Below are 14,663 nucleotides of genomic sequence, written 5' to 3' on the forward strand. Positions count from 1 at the left end.
TGTTCCAACAGCTTGAACGAATCTCCCGATGTTCACAATCGCGACGTTCCACGTGCAGAGGGTGCACGGGGTTGGTGAACGTCAACAAATAGCGTCAACCACTTTGAGCGCGATGTGCTGGTATTCAGTTTCCAAGTAGTATTGAAAAACTTCCCACCCGTCCATCGTGCTAGAAATTCCGACGTAGAATTTACGTGAGGGATGCTTTTTTCGCAGTCTGTCGTCGAAACTTTGGCATGGATCCGATGTTTGAAACTACGAGCTATTTTCCTCTGGACTCTGGGTGAGGGATGCCCCATTCAAGGGCCCTAGCATTAAAGTCACCTTCTACCAGCCACTACGTTGAAGCTCGCGAACAATTCCAGCCGCGTTCTGGCCCTTTCCAGTTGCGCTGTGAAGACTGGGCACCGCCCCGAACCTGTAGTGTGAGCAATGTTTTTAATAGACGCTACATGACCTCTGCAGAGAACGTAACCTCCCTTTTCGTTAGAAGTCTTCGTTTTCCGACCGAAGTGACCACATCTACGGCATATTGCCCTCCTGTCGGGTCCCAGGTAAGTTGCAGACGTGTGTTCATAGTCCACACACCTCCAACACTTGTTGGGGGCTATCCGCATTCGTACGCATCTAATTCTGATTTCACTGCGGTTAAGCTGTGCCCCCGCTTGATCTTTTCTGTGAGGCAGGAAACATCTCGGATTTCTAGAGAGCACATATGCTTTAGACTAGAAACGAGAGCCTTTTCAGAACATACTCTTGCTAGTTATCCTGCGATGTTGTGTACCTTGGCCTAATGACTCTGGATTTGGAAAGAGAGGCAAATGGAGTTGGAGTGAAGGGCAGCGTCAATGTCCTCTACATGACGGGTCATTGCAATTACTCTATCTGCATTAATGGCCAATGCATCGTAGGCGTTGATTAATTTGTATATCTAGGAACTGTTGTTTCTACCGACAACGGAGGCACCGAATTGAATGTTGCTCGACATTAATGGCACTAGATCCGCTAGATCGCTTCGTTGTCTGAAATTTCAAAATGCAGTTATCTTAACAACAAAATTAAGTTGAGACTGTTCTCTGTTAGAATTTTGTTGTGTCGTCCATATAGCACATGAGAAGTGACCTCCGGTGTCAGCTCCAAGCCTTTATGAATACCTGTCTGCAACATATCATCAGAATATGCTGACCTGATATTATTTCAAAGAAGGAGCTTGGTCGACGCACAGGGCAGTTACCCGTGGGCGATGTGATCGGAAGGCGAAATGGCAGTGGGCAGATGTAATGTTTGAACATTAAAAAGGGGCGACAGTTGCATTCCTGGCTCCGCCATGCAGTGGAATCCGCACTCCTAAGATGGGGCGATGGCTGAGGGGGTAAGGTTAGGCTTTCAATCTCGCTGCTCTGGGTTCAAATCCCAGTAGTCAAGGGTGTCCGTGTTCGTCTTGCGTTTGTGGCTCCCCTTCACTCCACCAAGGAGTGAACAGGAAAAACTAAAGATGGACGACGAGTGGCTCACCTCAAGAGCACCTGGTGTAGAGCAGCAGTGAAAGAGTACAGACAAGGCGAGAAGTCCTGGAGAAGCTCCGGGCAATCACGAGCGATTTGGCGTAATTGTGATTGACACATTATACTTAAATACCATTGTTGCGGAGATGATCCAGTTCCCTCTAGGAGAATACCCACTCCTGCTCTATTTTTCTGCCCTATATGCGTCTGAAGCAATCACCTGCTCGTCAGCCGTTCTGGGAGAGCAGATTCCATTGGGCGGCATAGCCAATAATCGAGTTGCTGCCCTTTCTTAAGGTTTCACTGACACTTCTGCCTTCTTATCATACACAGACGATGTTCTGCGTTTGTTAGTTTCAAGCCAGAGTACCTCGATGACATGACGCAGGGAAGTGCTGGAGTAGTTGCATTGCCAATTTGTGAACAAACCAGACTTCCCGGGCTGGATCATCCTCACACATGCGGATTAAATGGTTCGCCCACCGGAACCAATTGGCCCGGATTTTGTTCAAAATCAGACGGTCGTAGTATCGCTAGTCAAAATCTATATGGAGGAGCTCTGATGGGTAACCTGTTCTCCCCGTTCTTCAGCGAAATCTTCGGCCGATCGGTTGTCAAGGTTTCAAAGAGGTATGTAGACTATATATGCTCTATCATCAAGAAATGTTTATAAAATGCTGGACTTCTCCAATAAATTGCGCCCAGGTGTCGTGTTCACCCTGGAAATGTAAAAGGAACTTCAATTCCCTTTCTTGGAATTGTTGTTAAAGAAAAAGTAAAAGAAATTAGACCTGGAGATTTACAGGCAACCGACAGACACCAAACGAGTCACCCGCAGAACTTTAAACCAAGCTCATCAGTGCAAAGTCATCTCTATCTTCCACATCATCCATTGTATGCTTACTCGTCCTATTTCTTCGGAGGGAGTGATGAAAGCGACGAAGCATATTTTTGAAGTGGCAAGATTAAATGGCTATGCCGACCAAACCATCAGTAGCTTCATCAGCAAACGAAAGAGTCAATAGCCCAGAATAGCTTTGGAGTTCAATAAAATGTTCCATTCGTTGAAATGAAAACTAGGCAAACATGGTTTGAACATCATATTCAGCAGGAACAATCAACTTCAACTTCAAAGATTGACCAAGGATCCTATCGGTCAAAAGGCCAATTCCGGATTGTACGAAATTGCCTGCATACATTGCAGAAAACTATACCTCGGACAAATCAAAAGGAACGTGGAAACACGTTTTGGAGAACACCTGAAGGAAGCAGAGTTGGCGGATTCAGATCAGAAGTAGGCGTTTAGGCTTTTTTCCGGGGGAATTTTCGAGATGTAGAGACTCTCGTAGGAGCCCAGGTTCCTAATGTAATTCACTTCCTTCAAAATATTGGCGTTCTCTAATGACAAATGGTGAACCTGCTCAATTATATGTGTGGCGACGGCGAACTTTATTATTTTTAGCGGATTCGCCCTCTATTATGTGTTTTAACACCCTGGTGTGGACTGGTCGTTTTGTTTGTCCTATCCTATCTTTTATAAATGCCGCTTTTTTCAGTACATTCTTTTTGTCCTTGAGTAATTGTAACCGGGTCCTAAGTAGGTACCGTCTGGTAGTCGACTCCGAATCCACGATGTTCCGCGTCCGACCCGAGTAGGTTCATGTTACCCATTGTTCTAGGTTCTGTGTTTACCTCCTGGAGGAGTGTTGAAAGTTTCTGTTTTGAAGCCTGGCATAGTTTCTTTTTGATCCGATTTTCGAGGAGGTTCCTGTTGTATCCGTTTTTCTTGGTTGCTTCCAGTATGTAGTGGTTCTGTGTTCACCTCCTGAAGGAGGGTTGAAAGTTGTTGTCTTGAGGCCCGGTGTAGTTTCCTTTTGATCCGAACTTCGATAAGGTTCCTGTTCTGTCCGTTTTGCTTGGCTGTTTCCAGGAGGTAGTTCATTTCTTGATTTCTTCTCTCCTCATTGTGCGGTGTTGTGACCATCCTGTGAATCATAAAATTGTATGCCGCCATCTTATGGTGGAAATCGTGGTTTGAGGTGTATGTGGTGGTTCGCTTTGTCTGGGTGGATTTCCTGTAGATGCCGAATTCAAAATCTCCTCTTTCCCGGATTATCTTTAAGTCCAGGAACGGCATCTCCCTTCCTTTTCGATTTCCACTGTGAACTTGGTGTTCCTGTGCTCCTGGTTGAATTTCTCGAGGATTGTTCCTACTTCTTCCTTTTGATGACTGCTAATATCTGCCATCTCCCATCTCTCCCATGTATCTGATCCAGAATTTCGAGAGTGCCCCAGCCTCCTCGACTTCATTCGTGAGTTGTTTTATAAAATTTATTCCTGAGTATAAAATAGGATTCACTCATGTACGTCAAGGCCAGTTTCTTATACAGTTTAGCCTCCTTCTTCCATTCGGATGAGTTTTCGTGTGTCCTTGTTCCTTCATCGACATGCTTGGGAATAGCGCTTTTACGTCGAAGGATACTAGTATTTCATCGCTTTGTATCCCCCTACCTCGTTGGGTCTGGCAAAGACGTCTCTGCCGTTTCCCACTGTGTACGAGGAAAGTCGGATTGATAGCTTTAGTTTTGCCACTATATATCGTCGTTTTCTCTCTTTTGACATACATAACCATTTGCTTACGGTTCATGACTTGGAGAGGGAGCAATCAAATGTCGTCCACAATAGACTTAATTTTTATGGTCTAGCAGCCGTTAGAGAAGTACTGAGAAGTACATCAACTTTTCGTCAAAGTGCACTCCAACAAAAAATATAAACTCCGGATTTACTTAACAATAATGAAGGATGTACCATTGCACGCCCCGAAGTATGGACTTCAGCCCAAGTGTCAGGGATTGATACAATCGAATGCTACGTCGAATACTTATACCGGGAAAGGGGGAAACTGACTGGCGAATCCCACAAAACGCTGAGGTGCCTAACCTCTATGATCATCCACCAGACCTGATTGTTGGAAAAGCTGTGAAAATTACAAGGGGGTGGTCACCTATGTAGAAGGGTAGTGAGGAAAAATCTAAAAGAATGATCGAAGGCTAAGCCAAAAAAGGAACGAAAACTTACCATTAGACAGATGAGATCAGCATCAAAAATCTTTTCAACTGGAGGACGAGGTAGAAGGATCGAAATGACTGAAGAACATCCATGACGAAGAACAAGGGAGAATATGATCTTTCACGCTATTGAAGAAGACGAAGAGGAAGCGCTGAAATGATGGTTACCTATTATGAGCTGAATTACATAGAGTTCTCCAATGGGATATTTTAAAATTACACAACAACTATCACCTAGGGAAGCTAGGGATATTTACGGACACTGCCTGCAGGTTTTGTGAGGAGGAGGGCGAAACCTCTATACACGTCCTGGGACAGTGTCCGGCACTTGTGCAAAGTAGGTCGAGACATCTGGGAGAACACTTACCACTTACCAGATGCAAAGCTGAAACATCTAGAAGTGGGGAACATACTAAAGTTCCTAACGGTTATAGGCCTGCTTGAGATACTGTGATCAATAGGTACACTATAACAAGTAAAAGGGGCACAATAGTTCTTCAAGCACGCGGTGCGACTTTCCTTTAACAGAATAATAATAATGGACAACAGTTGCACCATCTGTTCATCGACTTTAAAGCCGCCTATGTTAGTATAGCCAGGGTAAAACTGTACACGGCCATGAGAGAATTCGGTATCCTGACGAAATCAATAAGACTGACTAGGCTGACTCTGACCAATGTGCGAGGCCAGATAAAAGCAGCAGGATCACTCTCAAGACCATTCGACATCAACAACGGTCTACGACAAGGGAATGCTCTATCATGCGTCCTCTTTAACCTGGCCCTCGAGAAAGTGATCCGTGATGCTGAGGTAAATGCAAGAGGTACGATCCTCTTCAAGTCCACCCAACTACTGGCCTACGCTGACGATATCGATATCATGGAAAGAACCACCCGAGGCGTACAAACTGCCTTCATCCAGATCGAGCAGTCGGCGCGAGATGTTGGCCTGCACATCAATGAAGGCAAGACAAAATATATAGTCGCAACGTCAGCACCGAAGACGAATCAACCAACAACATCAAACCGCACTGGTCAAACACGAAGACGAATAAGGATAGGAGAATACAACTTTGAGACCGCTGACAATTTCTCCTATCTAGGGTCGAAAATCACAACCGATAACAGCTACGATGATGAAATCCGCGCACGGTTGTTGTCAGCCAACAGAGCCTATTTCAGCTTACAAAGACTGTTCCGCTCGAAACGTCTCACCATAGGGTCAAAGCTCTTACTGTACAAGACTATGATCTTGCAAGTCCTCATGTATTCCTCGGAAACTTGGGTTCTTAGCAAGAAGAGAAGAATACTCCGCAGAAGTTTTGGCCGCCTACATGAGGATGGACGATTCCGTAGCCTACACAATGACGAAATCTATGAGCGATACCATGATCGTCCGGTTGTGGATAAAATCCGGCTCAATAGGTTACGGTGGGCGGGTCACATAATCCGTGTGGATGAGCATGATCCCACCCGGAAAGTCTATGGTAGAAAAAGAAGACGAGGCAGACCTTGCCTAAGATGGAACGATGGCGTAGGTCAGGACGCCAGACAGCTTTTAAGGATATCGAATTGGTGGACCTCGGCGCAAAACCGGGATGTCTGGAGTTCCTTATTAAGGCAGGCCTAGACCGGATACCGGTTGTTGCGCCGTTGATGATGATGATGATGATGATGATATATGAGGTCCTAGATTAGTTCTGATAAAGATAGTACGTTTCGTCTTGTATGACTCGGCTTAAATAATTCTGAAGACAAATATAGGCTACACTGAAAGTATACAAGGAACGCACAAGTACAATGTCATTGGCTTCCATGCTGCGCGTTTGAATACAGACATTTTGACTAACCATAATCACTTCAAGAAGAAATTCATTTAAACTTTCAACATTTACTGTTAACTATTCCTGGGAAATTAACTCAATTTTAAACAATTCCATCTTTAACGACTCCATCAAGCTTACTGCACTTCTGGTCGCTAACATCCACTATGACTTTCTGTGCGTGCATGCGCCTCACCAATAACTTACTTTCTGCATGCTCTCTCTCGCCATCATCATCATCATCACCATCATCGCTTCCATCATCAACAATCTTCACCTAATGGGAAAGATATATTGCAACGAAAGATAGACCACATCCATGAATGCGATCTGGCCATGCATGTGCCGCTTGTGCGAAATGTTGGAGGAGAGTTGCTAGCGATCACCTGTGGCTCAGGTGAGTAGCCGCGTCTGGGGCTGTCTTGGAGTCATCTTGGGGCCAAGGTAGAGGGATTGTTGTCGTCTTGTGGGTATAGATAATTCGAAACGACCGCGCGCGGCCGGGCGACATTATCGCAAGGTATTAATAGGAGCCCAAGAAACCTGGTCGGCGGCATTTCTCGAAAATCACGAAAGTGACAACTATCGGGCGGATTTTTCTTCAGCGCGCGAAAGTCGATTGATATTTTCTCCAAGATCGTATCGGATGAGAAGAAGTGCATAATTTTGTTCCGGAACTGTGTAAGCGGAACTAGAAGGAACTTGATAGATTTTTGAATTTCGACGCTAAGTGTGAGACAAGAGAGGAATTAGTGCCTTATTTTGAGCCCAAGGAGCTCAACTGTCCGTCAAATAGTGTTTATACTCAAACTAAAGGAAAATCTGCTCGTATTCGTGTCGGTTTAATACTAAATCGTTCGTCACCCAAAGGATTACATCGAGACACCAAACGGTAGGATAAGGATCTATTCACACTAGCCATACCAGACCATGTCGCCATTGTAGTTCTGTTTGATTGTGTTCCCCATTTCGACATCGGATTTCGTCCTGTTTGCTTATTGTTCTGCGTCTACCAGCATTGGATATTGCATCAATGGCATGTCTGTTTAAAGGAAGTACACTCAAAACTCATCATCCTCCGTATTATCCTCCTAAAACATGGCACAAGCGGATGTACCATTTAAAAACAAAACTTGCCTTACATCCACCGCAATATGGAATTCGTGCATTATTTCCAAGTGCTTTTCAACTATTTCGAAAATTTCTGTGCATCGTATCCGCTACGGGATTAAGGACATCCTTTCCGGAATTTCCGTTTTGCTGATGAAGTCCGTACGTTCTTGTCGACTACGATGTCTCAGTTGTCTCCGTAATTCTGCGACTAAGTACACTTTCCCAACAGGCTTGTGGATTATGTCCGTTTTTTTTTTGCTTTCCGCTCATTGCCTTCGAGTGGAGGAGACATGAAAGGGTTGTGCAGTTGCATCGTGCATTATGCATACTCGCTGAGTCACCATTTATGGGAAAAATTTTTAAAGGACATTTGGGAATGGGCACGAGGTCAGTAACGAGTTGCAAGTGATGTGAGAATGTATGTGAAACTTATGAATTATCAAGGGAAATCATTTTTTCGGTGGAAGGTTTGAACTTCCTGAGGTGATTACAAAGAGGAAGCGAGGATTTTATTATTCTGCTTGGAGGATAAGCATGAGTGGCAGCAATGAAGGACTTCTCAAGTTTATACAATTTCTACTGATTTTTAACTCCATTTCCTTGACAAAGTGAAGCTTATCATCAAGTCCTTTCATTACTTTCCCCAAGAGCAACTAACCAACTTTGATTTTTCGTCTGCTTACCTTCGGTTTCCGTAAGGTGAATGAAAAATTGGCTTCCCCATCTTCTTCGTTGGGAGTAGAAAGAGCTCTGACAGTGAAATTTAACCAAAATCCGTTTATAGTACCGAAATCCGTTTAGAATGGCTTTATTTTATGAGTACTGTATTGAAATCTATTTTCGTGTTTCAGGAATATATCCCTTTTATGATAGCCTGACTTATTCATGGTGAAAGCAATGCAATCCTTGTTTATGTTGTTGGGGATTGAAGGAGATTTTTGATATTAGAGAAATCAGTGGCAGACAATGCTTCCCAATCTGCGGACCATGAAGTTGTTTACTATCTGCTCGAATCCGGGATAGCTTATCATTTTAAAGTTTTTGATTCTGAGACTGAAGAAAGATACCTGCAACAGGTAACTCGTCGAAAACTTTCCACGTTTCCAGTTTAACTGGTTGACCCTGCCTGAAAACTGAATCTGTCAGAACTCATGGAATCAAAGTGGCAAAGTATTACAATTTGCTACCGACAGTGCTTGAACTCACGCTACTTTGGAAGCCGAAGGTGAGAAGCCAAGTCACTAAGGCATGGAAATGTTTTAGTTCACCGACGCTAGGAGACGATACATTTCAGTTCTGGCAGAAAAATGAAGTATTCTGCTGCGAAATTTTTCTTTTAACCTACATTATAAAATAAAGGGTTTTCTTTTCAATAATTTGACAGACCAAATCTGTCTATACCGTCCAATTGATTCCATAGCTCAGAGACCCGATGACAGGGCCTTATGAACCTGTGTGACCTGCCTAGTTAATATTGCGGGAAACCCTCCCGGCCCTTATTTATCAAGTTCTTGGAAAAAGATGGGGGCGGCAGCGCCTTCAGTTCTCATATAACAGGCGCCTGTACCAACTTAGAACTTTCTTTAGTAGTGTTTTAGAGGCTGCTTGCACATGGGGGTTTTTTATGGCTTTCCAGAGGAATTCCACAATGTGTTCATAACAGCGGGTCAGCATACGACTCCAGATCTCTTGAAAGCAATTTGAGTGCTTTGGATCGTTTTACGAAAGGTGCCAAAGTGACCAAATTAAGCGTTATCAAAGTGGTTATCAATGGTGATGGATAGTTTGCTATATGATACCTTTCGTTTTGAATTAAACTCCTTTTGTCATGCCTCCATCAAAAGCAAGGATCGCAATATCACTAGACACCGTTCTAGCTTACTGACCCTTCATTTCTATATTCTGGTTCGCTATAGTTGTGATCGCTAACTACAAGAGTTTCTCTTGGTAAGTATTCCTGACTATCACTTGCGCATTGCGGAGCTATTATTGATGCGTTATGGTCAATTTAGTTGTACATGACAAGCATATATCACCTAGTGAATATTTAAAATTCGATCCCCGATATAGTCGTTTAGCGTAGTAGTGCCAGTAGTGCCTTATAGAGCCTTTCCTGAATGTACGGAGTAGAATATCGTCCAATAGTTCTTTGATATCTTTACTGAGTGATGATCTTTCCTTAGAGATGGAACAATTGGGGGACCCAAATAAATGATACGTTATTGGGTTTACCTTTTTTTTGGTCATCTCTTCTAATATCGATTTTCGGTTTCCTAAGTGGCGACCCCTATATGAAAGTCAACAGTAAGATGCCAAAGAAAACCAGCAGTGCGCATTTTAATGGCCAAAATACCACTTGGAGGAAATCAGTAATGACTTTCCGTTAGATTTGATTGCTTTTACCTCCCTTATTAGGTCCTTGCTTTAAAAATTACAGCCTCTTGGACAAAAATATCAATCAAGTCAAAAAACCTAGTGTTTCGAAGTATTTGGGAAGGGTGGATGGATTATGTTGTAAAAGGCGCAAGTACTAGATGACTTTGGCCAACCGCAGGGTCAAAGCTGCGAGTATATGACATTATGAAACCTGGTTAACACTGACCATAAAGGACTACCCGCACCAAATTGCAACTTCCTCGAAGTGACTTACGAAAGCCAATTCGAGAGTAATTTTTTGAAAATTCGAAAAATCCATGTTAACTTCAAGTTACGCCCAATGTGGGTCCATAAGACCTATTATTTGTCGGCAGCCTGCTAGGACTCTCTTTTGGAAAGGTGATTTATTTGTACCAGAAATCTAGAAAAAGAGTGAATTACGGGAATGAAAATTGAACACTACTTGTACAAGAGTGCGTTAAATATAGTCAGGACTCTTTCCTTTGAGCGCTTACAATTTAAAGAGCAATTAAGCGGAGTTTTGTTTGGTAACGAGTAGATAAAGATGTACGTTTTGGTCTCTAATCCTTTTACCATGCAGCGTAAGAATGTTGAATTTTTCGTTCGTGGAAGCGCAAGACCAGTTAGCACCTTGTAAAAATTGACAGTGCAACAGAAGTATTAAACAATGTCAAGTGATCGAATGTTTGTGTAGTATGCGAAACTCAAAAAAAGGATCTAAACGACTTGAAAATTAAGGACATGATCGCATTGCCATACGCCTACAAGCATTACGGCGGAATACATTCGGGCGATTTTTAACATTCATCGACGATCAACACCTGGAATCGCAGCAACGATACGAGGTGAATTGCACCTCCTTTGACAGCAGAATAGAAGCGTTTGTCAAGCACTTTCAACACGATTTACAAAAGATGGGGCGGCGTTTTTAATATAATTATAATCTACCATGAAACTGACTCTGGTCTTATCATTACGGGAAGGATTAAGGGAATGATGCTGTCCTTAATGAAAGCCTCAATTCAGCTGTCAACCGGCGACGTTTTGCACCTTGAATCCTTGCATGAACCTTGCACCATAAATTAATTAATTAATTTTGAATGTGGCAAAGGTTGCCTGTCGCTCCAAAATACATAGCCAAACGATTTCAAATGTCATCAACGATAGCGCTTATCGTCAGACTTCAACTGTAATTTGCACGAAATTAGAAGGAATTATATGGATTCTTTCTTTCTGGAAGAAGACCCTTCTGAAACATTTTACTCTTAAATTGTCAGAAAGCTTTTTCTCATCAGCTGCAGGCAGCCACTCCTTTATTCAAATTTCCCCGCCCCTAGTTGCCTTAGCTTTACTAGTTCAGCCATGTTATCTTTTTTAAGGAACTATAAGAATGCCGCTAAAGCTGCTTCAGAAAAGTTTCGATCTGGTGACAGGAGCTCTCATTTCTGCATTCGACTGTACGATTCCAGGGACTTCGCCTTTTACTACCGATTTCAGCTTGAATTGTTGCCACAAAGAAATCAAATCCTTGATAAGCTAATCTGTCATCATTGCCAATGACCTCTGGCTCAGTAGCACTCACGCAAGGAAGTATTTCGTTCAGTCAATTTTAAGCAGCTTCTTCTTCTTCAATCCCCACTCTAAATAATCTGGTGATGAAGAGTGCTATGTTCATCTAGGAATTCGTTAGCCATAATACGGCCAATCTTGTTTGGGGGCTTCTCAAAAGTTAATTTTAGAAACCGTATCTGCTGCGATTGTCAAGACCAACCTAGTACATATGTACTTCCCCATCCAATCACCAATGTTACCTGCTTGTCTAGTTAATTAAATTCTCACTCACTACTTCAGCCTAATTACTCATCTCGCAGACCAATGTGAAAAGCGAAGAGTATCCATTGCTTTCGCCTTTGGTGAGAAGTGAGTCGTTCTGGGTTCCAAAAATTTCCAAATTTTCAACCATGTTTAACTTCCTTGCATCCCTTATGTATTTCACCAACCATCCATCCTCTCTCCCGCTGTGATTCTTCAAGCCGATGCGTTCAGCAATTTTCGATCTTTCGTCTTCCCCGACAACTCCCTCTATCCAGATAACCATTTCGTCGACTGAGACCTTGGTTGAAGAAGAGTTTTGAGCTGGCTGTTCTGGTTGCTGAAAACAACCTTCAAACCATGTTTCCCCAGTTTTCATTTTAACGAACGGTAGATTCAGTTAAAAAGCTATTCTCCTTTCGGGCTGTTGGTCCAGAGTCAGCTCGGTGAGCAAGCGACAGAAAAAATGTAGCTGGTCCCTTTCACCACGCCTTCCAATGATATGGGAAATATTAGCATTCTTGTGAATCATGCGGTTGAAAGAGGCGACTTTGTGCTGACGGGCGTGGCCTGAAGTGCTGAGAATTACCCGTTTGGCATCTGTTGGTTTCATGTAGATATTCAAGTCTAATTTATTTTGTTCGTCCCTCAATAACAGCTCTAAAAACAGTAGTTGCTATTGTTTACCATTTTCAGTGTGAATTCCGTATAGGGAGAGATAGACTACATTGAGGAGGTTGAGTGTATTTTCGATTTCGTCCTTCCCGATTACTGCAAAGATGTCATAAAAAATCTCTTTTAAAATCTTAGCTTAAGACCGGTCAAAATTAATTTCATTACCAACTTGGCCATGAAATTTCGCGGGTGAACGCGCAGTTCTTTTCAAATTTTTATGGTACTCGCCCTTAAAAGTGGAGCAAATTTCTGCCTTTCTGATTCTGGCCAGTTTCATATATTGTTTTACCTTATCTTTCCGCTATGGACCTTTTTGTCGTTAATGTAGCTAATCCTATACTAGAGTGGCCAGTTCTTTTACTGCGAAAAAAAACGTCTTGCCGTCAAAGGACACTAAAACTTCGTCTTCCTCGAGGCCCCCAATCAATTGAAGCCTGTAGAAACTCGCTCACCCCAAAGAGCCATTGGGTCAAGTTGAAAACGTTGTTTGATTGCAATAGAAGAAACAAATAGGGAACGAAATTTTATCCCAGAGCATTAGCCTTAGGTCAAGGCTGAACGGAAAAATTCTAGGAGGCATATCAGCTTCATCTGAAACTGACGATAGCACGATGCATTTCCGTTACTTCTCACCAAAGTGAAAACAGTAGAAAGATGCGAAAGGTAAAAGAGAAGCAAGGAGAGGTTTCGAGTTCTAGAAAGGAAGCAAAACCCGGGTGAGAGTACCAGCACCTAATTTTCATCAAATCGGCAAGTTCGTGGTAAAAAACGTCTGCAGTTCTTCACAGAATAGCAATTGAAACTCCTAAACTGAACTGAATTTTCCGTTCCGAGGTCGAGCAAATATTCCACTATACATCGTCGACATAGAAGCGAGAATCCATTCATACTCCGCGACACCACCAATCACTTCAGATTAAAAGGTGCCCATCATAGCTGTAACCACGGATGTCATCAAGGAAATAATACTGAAGGGCAGGAATACTGAAAATACACGGGAGAAGAGGATAATCAAGGGGCTCGCAAAAAAAACCTGCTTACTGCATTAAAGCGAACAAAGAGAATGCACTACATATATATTGGACAAAGAGGACTATGAAAATCAGATAAAGGACAAGCTCAAGAATTAGACTTACAGAAGAATCAGGACCAATCCTCGTAACACAAGTGAACCGGGTTATTAAGGAATACCGCCCGATTCAGGAAAGAGACGAGGGAAATCATTTCCACGGAAGTGTTTCCACGCATCAAGCAGCTAAATGGGTTAAATTCCCCAATATGAATAATTTGAGACTAAATCGGCCAATAATTCAAGCAAGGCGGTTCAGTTAATTGGGAATATCAAGGAAGACGAAATTAAGGCTCTTTTCTTGAGTTTAACAGGAACACACTTATACGTCTCACTTGAGACAGGTGAGCAAAGAGTGGTGATTAAGAAGTGAGTCAATATCCTCGAGGGATGGTTGCGACAAAAAGATTTAACCAAGATGATTACATGTAGGAGATTCATATCTAAGCCCATTGCTTGAATTTGTATGGTGGAAGAAAAGCATTGAGCATGTTACACTTTCTTCAATCACTTGCGCGTGAAGAATTTCACGCATTTTTTATGGTATTGGCGTCGTATATGTGATGCATGGGATTGGGAAACATACACAAGAAAACTATCTAGGTGTCATCGACACACTCGCCAATTAGCTGCCTCATAACTAATCCGCGTAGATGCAACAGCATTCCGGGCCGCCTTGAAACTCGATTTGGTCCTCCTGTCTGTAGTCTTCTTCGCTCGACCGCTATATGTGCAATTAGAAGTTCTTCTTTTTAGACCTTTGGCTCTTTTGGTATTGAGCTTGGTCCATCTAGATCGGGCACGTCACATTTGTGGGAGTAAATTCAGAACAACAGAGCGCAGTTGAGGGGTAGAAGATCAAGATCAAGATCAATATTTTTATCGCCTTTTTGGCCGTTTTTGCTCAACTTTCATTTTCAAGTCAATTTAATCCAGCGTGTATTAAGTACGAGGTGGGGTCGTTGTTTTTACCTGTTGCCTAACTTTCGAAGCCATAGAGGATGTTAGGGCAAACAGTTGAAGTTAATATATTCATTGATGCACAAAGGACACCACCTGTGAAGCGCTACTTCATTAAGGTTCTGCTAATTCACAATGAAAATTTATGAGGCAACTGCCCCCCATTCGTTGAAGCCACCAATGTTGATTATGCCGGTTTCATTTGGGATGATCGTGTAACACTTTGGGTTCTCCAGATTTCG

General features: G+C 42.8%; 1 protein-coding gene across 1 annotated transcript in view; it reads left to right on the plus strand.

The window, feature by feature from the left end:
- Positions 1–6,910: 6,910 nt before the first annotated feature.
- LOC119655457 (protein pygopus-like) overlaps positions 6,911–14,663 on the plus strand; it is a 67,574-nt gene continuing 59,821 nt past the window's right edge. Inside the window, exon 1 of the mRNA XM_038061358.1 lies at positions 6,911–7,287. The gene's annotated coding sequence lies outside the window, so the exon portion shown is untranslated. The remainder of the gene's footprint in view (positions 7,288–14,663) is intronic.

This window comes from Hermetia illucens, chromosome 4 (assembly GCF_905115235.1).
Source record: "Hermetia illucens chromosome 4, iHerIll2.2.curated.20191125, whole genome shotgun sequence".
Lineage (NCBI taxonomy): Eukaryota > Metazoa > Arthropoda > Insecta > Diptera > Stratiomyidae > Hermetia > Hermetia illucens.